The sequence below is a fragment of the Dromaius novaehollandiae genome, chromosome 4 (assembly GCF_036370855.1).
Source record: "Dromaius novaehollandiae isolate bDroNov1 chromosome 4, bDroNov1.hap1, whole genome shotgun sequence".
Classification (NCBI taxonomy): domain Eukaryota; kingdom Metazoa; phylum Chordata; class Aves; order Casuariiformes; family Dromaiidae; genus Dromaius; species Dromaius novaehollandiae.
The window spans coordinates 44,134,537-44,145,283 of record NC_088101.1 but is presented as its reverse complement, the minus strand read 5'-3'; positions in this window follow the sequence as shown (position 1 = coordinate 44,145,283).

Below are 10,747 nucleotides of genomic sequence, written 5' to 3'. Positions count from 1 at the left end.
TTTCAAAGTCCTAGTATATTTAAATTCACAATAACTGCTGGATAGAAAACAGAAACTGAAGAAAAAAGACATGGTCCAAAAGTATGAAGCCTCTCAGCTGAAAAGACTTATTAAATACAGATGGTAAATGAGGATAAATCTGTTCAATCATAACTTCTACTGAATATGACCATTTTTTAGCTTAACCAATAAAGCAGCCAATGCTTTTCTAGTTTCCCCTAAACCCATCTTGAACAGTAAAAGCAATATAAGTCTATTGCATATCTCCCAAATTCAGAAACTAACCCTAGATACTGATTGATAAATGGAATTTTGAGACATTTTGTTTTAATTAACCTAAGCAATAAGAGAACTAAGACTACTAAGGGACATAGGCCATTTCCTGAAACGAACCAAAATCCAGTCTTAATAGGATGTGATGTGTCTCGTTGCACAATCAATTTTTTTTGTGAGAACATCTACTAATTATTAGAGGTAAAACACAACATGGAGTGTAGATATTATATTCCTTTTTCCAGTAAAAATGCTTTGTGCTTTGGAGTGCTGTATTGTGATTGAAATTAACCTTCTGAGCAGGAATAGTAAACAAACATACAGTGTATTAAATGGATTAATTGTTTTTTATTGTTAGCTAAGGCACTTACATCTCTGTCAGGGAAATTCTGCACAGAAATATGAGTGAACACACCATGCAGCACATATGTAATTTCTCTGACTCTGAGGCAATGTCAGACCAACACTATGTACCACTGATTGATCTGCACGTGTACAGTAACTCAGTGCATTTCTTCTGTATCTGACTTACTGTACAGAAGCAGTTTAGCCACAGAGTTCCCATGCAGTGCCATTGCTGCAGGACTTCTGCGTGTTAGGATGTGTCAGTGGGATCAGGCTCTTGCAAACTACTGCTCTGAACGGGTGCTACATACTCCCACACAGGGAAAGAAAGAACATAAAAAATGCTGTACTTGTTTAGACCAGAAATCCATCTAGCCCAGTGTCCTATCTGCAGCAATGGATGATGGTGGTTGCTGAAAGAAAAAGCGTAATTAACAAAGCTAGCATTGATGTTCCCAGCCTCCAGCAATCTATGGCTCGGGAACTTTCTGAAGCAGAGATGTTATCTTTGCAATTTATAGCCCTGAATAGATTTCCCCCTGCAGTCCATGGAAACTTCTAATATCAACCACATTCTGTGGAAAGGAGTTCCATAGCTCAATTAAATGTGTTGTGTGAAGAACCGTCTTTCTTTTTTTTCATTCTGACCTGCCTCATGCAGTTTGTAATGTTTTAACATCAGAATGTTTTGCTGTATTGCTTTAATGTCTCTTTTTATTGTAAAGTATTCTTATTCATATCACTCATAGACCTTTCTGACAGTACATTTTGATTGTCTTTTTGCAGACTGAAGACTATTTAGTACAGAACCTTTCATACCTTTGCTCATGCTTGTCATTCTTCTACATGTATCTACACGTTTTTTCAGTTCCACTATATCCTCTCTGAGCTGAGGGACTGCATATAGTATTCAAGATGCAGAAGCACAGTGAATTTATTCTGGGGCATAGTAAAGGTTTCTGTTTCTTTCTCTATTCCTTTCTTTTCTTTTTCTTTTTCCTTTCTTTTTCTTTTTCCTTTTCCTTTTCTTTTTTCTTTTTTCTTCCTTTCTTCATTTTTTCTTTCTTTTCTTTCTTTTTTCTTTTTTTTGTTTCTTTTTCTGTTTTTTATTTTTGTTTTTTGTTTTTTCTTTTCTATTTTCTTTTCCTTTTTTATTTTCATTTTCTTTTTCTTTTTTCTCTTTCTCTTTTCTTTCCCTTTGCTTTTATCTTTGCCTTCTTCCTTTTCCTTTTTCAAATTCTTACCAAGTGCTCAGCTAATTATTTAGTAGAACTATTTATTAGCATCCTAATGTCTCTTTTGAGATTTGTAGTAAATAGGTCAAAGCCTACATTGTATATGTAAAATTGGGTTTTTTTTTCTTGTGTGTATTATTTTATAGACTTTCATTCTGAAATTCACCTGCCATTTTATCACCCAGCCACTCAGCCTCTCTATGTTCTGTGATTCTTCACAGTCAGTTGTATCTTTACTAACCTCATTGAGGTAGTATTGTCAGCAAATGTTGCTACATCATTATTTACACTTGTGAAAATAGGTAAAGCAAAATCTTCATATATTGGCCATCTAATGCTTCAGGCTGAGAAACATCACAGTTAGTTTAAACTGTCCAGCTCTTCTGTGTATTCAAAATCCATTTTTTAAAATTAACCAGCAAACAGACCAGAGATCAGAATTCAGAAGATCTTGAAAAGTTTCAGGAAACATGATTCAGGACTAAAAAAAAAGAAAAAAAATCAGATTATCTTTTACCAAAAGATATTGGCTCAAATTATGGGATATTAGATATTGGCATTTTTGGTCCCATTTGCAGTGTACCTCTCTCTCTCTTTGCCTGTTCAAAACTGAGATAATTTATGTAATCAGTGCCCACTTAATACTACAGGGAGAGAGGATGTGATCATTTCATCTGGTCTGCTTTACTGTCCTTCTGAGGCACTGTAGTGGCATTGCTTTTGATCTTATTGTACAGTTCGTAAAACAAAAGGAAATATTTTCTATTTTGTGATGCAGGAAGTGGATGTTTCTCCAGTCCTGGATCAAATATGAATCACGTGATTGTCTGAGATTGCAGGAGATTGGATTTTATGACTCGGCTCTCTCCCAGGTCTCTGTTCCTTGTTTTCCAAAGAGCCTTGTATCTAAAATAACAAAGTACTACTATCGAAAAGAGAAAGGATTAAGTCAGACAAACAAGAAAGGAAAGGAACATGCTATGACAGAAGAGAGTAGAGGGCACATAAAACTCACAAGGTAGATGCAGGAGTAATGTGAAATGCAAATCCCCTGGAGGGGAAGCTGAAGCTTCGGAGGGAAAGCAGAGGGTGGGAATTTTAGGAAGTCCATGAAGAATAAAGAAACACAAGTGTGTCATAAAGCTAGTTTAAGTGTATGTGTATGTTTCTGGAAAGAAATAGAAGCATGTAATCTGTGCTTGTGCATTCCACTGGGAAGCAAAGGATATGACCCTTTAATCAGAAGCTGCACAACCATTCAAAATCATAATGTGGATACAGACCTCCTTCTGGCTACTCTTGAACTAATCATGGTGGGTATTATTTCATATAGCAGAAACAATGTCCTGTGTAATATACTCAGACTAATTTCTCTTTTCACTTGATTTAGGTCTCTACAGCATCCTGGGTACAACTTGTATATCCAGTGTGAAATGTGCTTTCTTGTTCTCTCTCTGACTCTATTATTTCTGAATAATCTTTAAGTGCTCTGAATTGTGTTTACTTCTATGTGTCTTACTTGTGTTGGTATAAGAAGACGACTCTATCTAAAGGACTTCTCATTTTGTCTGAAGGCACTGAGCTCACAGGCATCCTAATCTCTCCCAAGAATGAATTCCATATTTCATTAGGTAGTTTCCAGCAAGGCTACTTCCTACAGACGCAAATTTTACTCATGAGGTTGATAAATCACTTGTAGCTCTCATATGAGGGACAGTGTGATGCAGATCTTATCTATTCAGTAGCTTGGATCAATCCAGAGGAGCTCTTTGAAGGAAAGGATTCAAATCTTGTATTTGATCTGACGTTCAGTGAGGAACCAGTGATGAGATTTGAGCACTAATGCTTTCAGTAGCCATTTTTGCTAGGCAGAAGGACTTCTGTGTTCTAAGATACTTTCATTTTTTGTAAAGTTTTGTAATATTTTTTGTAGGTACAGAGAATTATAATAACTGAGCCAAAGGCTAAACGTACATTGGTTCCCTATACTGATGTCTGAATGCAATAGAAAGATCATCATGTTCCAGCCAAACAGATGGAAAAATCAGTATGTTTTGTGGATGGAACTCCCTGAGTACCAAGAAGAAGTATGAAAGCCAAATGAATATGCATAAAATTCATGGGGACATACTGATTTCTCAAAAAGTATTCAACAATGAGACTAAACCTGCTATTTTCTGACCTGATGGTTTCCTGAGCCTTCTTGTAATCTTAGGTTAGAGTCTTTTCTTTAAATGCTTCAAAGAGGTGCTTTGTCTGATTTCCATAAAGAATAGTTTTTGTTTCAATTCACGAAAGAGAATTTTTAGAATTAGTCATATTCCTTCTGTTCTTCAGTTTCTTAACACTGGTATTTCGGGGAAGGGGGGGGGAAAGAAAGACTAGTTCTTCATTATGGCTAGGAGGAGGTAAAACTTTCAGTGCTAGTATGGATATTGTACCTTAAATTTTTTAATACCTCAGATCTTGGGTTTGACAGAAGATTATTGGCTATATAATTAAAATATATAACCAGATCACTTTTGGATTATTTAAAGCAGGAACTACATTTCAGACACCAGTTAAAGAGCAATGCAATGTTGGTAGTAATGTATGCTTTTGATCAAGTTTACCTTGGTGGCATAGCCTTTTACAGAAACATTAGTGAAGAACATAACATTCTGAGATTGTTTTGACAAACCTGGAATGAATCTAAGATATATTATTATGGTAGGAGTATCCAAGTGCTAAAATCATCTGGCAGGGTATTTCATCATTCTTATCTACCACTGTATGATGGTACTCCTTGAAGAGTGGTTTTGACGGTTTAATTATCTTTGACCTGTTATATATTGATTGATTACCTTCATATTAGTTCTCCAGCAATGTCAGTATGGAGGTATGAGCAAATACGTGATCCAAATGCCTATATGAAGATGTTTATTTATATCACACTTTATAATGATACAATGGTTTTGTGAAGTGAGGCCTTGAGCAACAGTATCTGTTTAAGCACACCCTGTCTCCCTCCTATTTCTGGGTGCCCCTTAATATACTCCTCTTGCTACTCATCACCCACTCAAATGTACAGACACAAGTGTTTGTGAAATACCATTATGAACTAGACCAAGGGACAGATCCAAGATGAAAGTAGTCATTATTTTGACAGCAGGACAGAACTACTTACCAAAACCATCTCCAGAATAAATAAGTTCTGAGGAAAAGACTGATTGTGACTGTCCTCACTGAAAAATACCAAAAGGTGGGACTGGTTTCAAGAACTAGCCTCTGCTGCCAAGGTAGTGTCCTTTCATCCCATGATCCCGCAACCAGTTAAATCCAGCACAGATTTGTACTTGCACCAGATGTCAGACTTGCCTTTGCCTCTTTCCTAACTACTCATTTCACATTGCCCAGCCCCTTTATGCTAGTGCTAGCATTTGTAAGGCTACACAGTGAAACTGGAGATCTGAGACTGACCTGGCTGAAAACTAACCTGGAGGGAGATAGTTAAATTTTCATTGGATCATTTTCCTCCTGTCACTCACTCATGGCTGCATGAACACCAGTGCTGTCACAAGGAACAGGACAGAAGATGAGAACGAGGGGAAGGGCAAGACCATCTATTTTGCTAGCAGCATCGGTTTATGCTGCATTAAAATGATTATGAAACTATGGTGTAAGAAATACAACATGCAATGGCAGGTGTACAGAAATCTACAGCAAATCATATGAATACAAGGAGAAAGACCTTTTAGTTTCAGTTATTACATAAGTAGATTAAAGATGATATTCTTTAATTTCTTCACAAATTTTATGCCTTATGTCTGTCATGTATTGATACTTTAATGAGTGCCTGTCTACCCAAAACATTATTGCAAGCACTGAAAGAATACCAGGCTGTGCAGCCAAAATGAGATGGGTCGGTTAAAGGTATGTGTCAACAGATAAAAAAAGTCTTCTAGGTTCCAGTCAGTAAAATGCTCTGATAGCCATGAAAACACAAGGCTGTGGGAAATGTGCCTGAAGCACAAGAATGTATGATAAACAACCAGGTTATTAAAATGTATCTTGTTCTTTTTCTTTTCTCCCAGTCTTACATCTACACTGAGGTCACTTTATGTATGCCACACTCAGTTTTAGAAAGTATATTACTCTCTCCAAATATGACTCCTGATAAACTCCAGCAAGCTGATTTCAGCTATGCAGACATTTGAAATTTCTGAGCTATTTATATATACCAGAATAAATCACACGTACACATGAAGCTTGGATGCAGTTGGTTTGGCAACTAACCAAATTATGCCTATACTGGTATAATTAAAAATACTGGACCAAAATCATAACTAGAAAAAGAATGTAATGGAATGTAAAAGAGCTGATAAATAAATTGTACAAACTCCTAGAATAACTGGAGGTGAACCAGTCAACCCATCAGTGATGGGATTTGAATACATGAAATTGGCTGTGGGCAGTTCAATCATCAGAAAATTACTGGCTGTATTTGGAAGGACAAAGCAAAAGAGGAATATGGGTCTATAAGATGAAGTTGTGTATTTTTCCAAATTTAAAAACACATTTGAGGGGAAAAGTCTTTTATACTTAAAAGTCATATTGTTTCTTTTCATCTAGTTATAACCTGCCCAACCCTTTATACACAGAAACAACAAAGGAATTTGTATAATTTTACTTTGTACAATTATTTGAAGCTTTGAAATGGGTAAAAATGTTCTGTACTGTACTGTAACTATTTTAATCTTGTTTCAGAACAAGGAATTTCAGCTGTGCAAGCTACAATATTGATTCATCTGGATAGATGAATTATGAATAGAAATAGTGATAGAGGAAATTCTGTTGATCTGACTTCCCCTCCTTCCCACTGCTCCTGACCATGAACACCTTAACCTCCCTCACAATACTTCAGTGATAAAAATGGCTCTGCTATATGAACAGTATTTGCAAAACTGTTGCAAATCTAAGGCCATCTCAGAGCACAGTATTTAGTTGATACATAATACAGTTGTATATGGACAGCTGAATATAAAAAAAGAAACTCTATATAAAGCTGGTTTGAACTGGAAAATCAGGAGCGTTTTCCCTTGAAAATGGACTACAACAATATGAACATGCAACGGTATGCAGGCACCACAGTCATTACCATCAGACGAGTATCCCTCTCTCTCTATAAGCATCCAAGCAGGAGTGATCACCCTTGGACCAAGTCTTTCCTACAAATTGGCATATGGGCACATTAGTATGCAAGAATTGTCTAATACAAGGGAAATGTGGCTGATTGTAGTTTTTTCCTGATTTTGATTAGTAAGAGAAGTAATAAGAAAGTCAGTCTCTTTCTACTCTGCAGTGTGTGAAGTCCACATGAAGCTTAAGGCTACTTCTTGTAACAAAAGAAAATTGTTCTTCCGAGTATTGTTTTTCTAAACCTGCAAACAGAACCAACCATTCAAGAAAGTTTTTAAGTGATTTGTTCCCTTCCCTAGTGTATTTATTCTCAGATGTCAGAGGTACAATTCAGATGTCAGCATTCTAACATTTCTGGTCATCGTAGAAGAAATATTCAGCTTGTGCACTTAACTAACTGTGTAGGACAGAATGAAAGCAATTTGGGGGACTATAACAAAAATTTTCTTTCTTTTTTTAAAAAAGTAAAATATTGTAAGGGTTGATGTGAAATGCCAACCTTTTGCTCTGAGCCACTTGGGATAAGTTTACAGTGGAAACATTAAGCATGGCAAGGACACCTACAGACTTGATTTTTTGATAGAGCTCTGCTGGCAAAAAGCCCTGGTGTATCTGCAGTTTTATGTATTTAAAATGCTTTTTCCAGTACCATTACTTCAGTACTAATCAAATTCATACATACTCTCTTTCTTTTCTCTCTGTCTGTATTCATAGGAGAAGCACTGGTGCAGACCTGAGCTAGAAGAGTTGACAAGCTGTATAAGCATGTTGTGCCCCCACAACATGTGAAGGAGCAGTGAATGCTGTTCTATCAGTGCTAATGAAATTGCTAAAGTCTCTTCAGCTCTCTAGTCTGTACCCTTGCCTGTACCAAAGCATTTTTGGTGGTGTGATTCCCTTCCTCATCGCAAGTTTTATGCTTGAATCCACACTGTAATGGAATACCCACCATCTCTCTGCCCAAAACAGAAGAGAGTCTTCAGAAGGAGAAACGACTTGCTGAAGGGTTTCTCTGACCCCATGATAGAATACTAGATAAGAAGAAAACAAACATTTTTTGCCCAGTTGTACTGTACCTCTGAATTTGTAACCATATTTCCCAGAAGTTTTATCATTTCATGCTTCCTGCACACTGCTGAAACAACTAGGTCTTTTTCTTGTTCCCATTTAGAGCTGTGAGGAGTAATCTGCTTGCTATGAACCTGTTTAAAACTTCAGTCGGTATTGTTAGAATTGTGTGAGAGGTAAATTGAGTGGTAATAAGCAAGAGAAGCTTATAAGCACATGAAGCTATCAGGACCCTGTAATAGCTCACTTTCAGATTCACTAAAACTATTTTATTATTTTTGTAAAATCTAAACGTCATGGCTAATACATATACCAGAAAACTTACAGTCTAACTAGTCTATTTTTGCAGATACGTAAAATGGTATTTCCAGGGTGTTCTTTTTCTTGTTTGCTTTTTTATTTTTAAAAACATATCTTAACTGACACAAAGATCTCAAGGAAGATCTAACCAGGTAGCTGATTATACTGATGAAACACTGAAATTGGCTATATACAAAATGCTGCAAAATAACCAAAATAAAATAACCTAAAAACCATGAAAAAATGTCATTAGATAGAAGTACATTTTTCAAATTTACTGTGTTTGTTCCATTAGTTAAAGTACACTGTTCTTATACTGGCCATAATCTCTGATATCATTCTGTATAGTCCACTAAATTACAAAAGCATAAAATGTATAAATGATAAAGGTCACAATAGTAGTTATTTTCATATTTCAAATATATCTTTAGGAAATATCTTCCTTTTTTATTCATGCCTTTTCTACTCTCCTCTTAAGACATAAAAAGCAGCATACTGAAATCTCCAAGCAATTTTCAACCTTCAAGTTCAGGAGAGATATCAGGATTAAACTATGGTTTTTAACAGATTCCTAAATTGCATCCAAAGAAATTTAATACAACATTGTAATAATAGTTTGAATGGTGTCATTTTAGCTATAAAAGTGTGATGGAAACAATTATGCACACCTGTCTTAGCAGCAGAAGTAGATAAAAATAAATGTAGAAAACAACACCTCCAGAGAGCTTCATCAAAAGAAATCGTAGGCAGAAAACAGGCCTACAGTCATTTCTAGCCCATTTGTAACAGATGACACTGGATGCCAGTCCTAGTAGTAACATTTATTAAGCATTTAGACCCAGTAAACAAGTGTTAGAGCTACCTTGATTCAAGTGTTCATTTATCAAATGATTCTTTTGCTAGAACATCTTAGGGCTTGTATTGCTGCTTTGCAGATTACTTAAAGATGCCCTGGTTGAATGGATGATGATGTTTATTGTGCATGGTGCCTTTCACTATCCTCATTCTAAGAGAAGTGTTATCTTATGTGTTAAATGCTAACCTGCAGTGTTCAGACTAAATAAAGTATCTTCTTCTTCAAAAGATACTGCCAGTTCTGCACAAATCTGGAGGAAGCTGTCAAAACACAATCTAGTTGCCAGAGTACAACTACAAAATTCTTACTAAAACACTTTAAAAAGCAAGAAAGATGTGATTCATGAGACAGGTGAAATAGCTTGCTTACAGAAGTGCAAGGCAGGAACTTGCATATGCTTTTGCATTATTAAGAATTTTATATTTAGCATGTAAGATTGATTTTCATTTCCTCATCATTCAACTAGTTCAGTCTTATACTATCACACAGATTACTTTACTTTTTTGTTAGGAAAGAATTTGATCTCCTCCCGGCCACATTGATCAACTTCCTCACACAGATGAACTCACAAATGCTCTATTACAGTCAATTTTCGGCAAATCTTCTGCCCCATCCTGCAAAACTAAATAAATAAGTGAGCAAAAATTTCAAACTAATCAAAAACCCTGCTTGCTTAGTTTTGAAATGAAACCATTGCAGGATCTGTTTTGGCAAGATTGGCTTTATCAGGACTCTGCCTCTATTTAGCCTTTAATTGTATATATGTCCCTCATTTCTGTCACTTCATTAGAGAAGAAAACATATTTGCAAGTGAGATTCAATACCAACTATTTTTATGAGTCTTCAATGTTTAATTCTTGTGCAGCTCTTTTGGCATCTAATTGTGTTTGACATTTACTTGCGTGAATTTCCAAAGATCCCTTTTGTCAATGAGCTTGCAGTATAGGGCTGTAATATTCAGACCATGTGCCTTTACAGATCCTAACTTCAGGATCCCAGTGTAGTCAATGGAGACAAGTAGATTCCTAATCTAGGTATTTTGATTAACTGTGCAAGTTAATTGGGAGTTTACCTCTGTCTACTATTTATATACACAGTTTATACAGGCTGCTTGCTTCAGTGCAAACAGTATCAAATGCCCATAATGCTAAACCTGTTGTGGAACATACTAATGTGCCTATTCTGCTTGGCCTATACATCATTTTAGATAAATATAAAAAAATACTGCTGAATTACTCTACATGCATATACGTATAGGCTTGATTTTCTTACTAAGTTCTACTGGTTGCATCTTCTGTGTCATGTTGCAAACAAAGTAATATTCACAGCAGAGTGGCTGCAGAGGAGCACATCTATTGCCTGTTGGATGTTCACTCCTGCCTGTTTTGGGGTATTTGTGAAGCACTCCTGTGACTTTTTTTTCTAAGCAATTTTGACATTCTGGAGTAGGACAAAATGTTGTTGAGTGCCCTCTGAGCTATACGCATGCAGT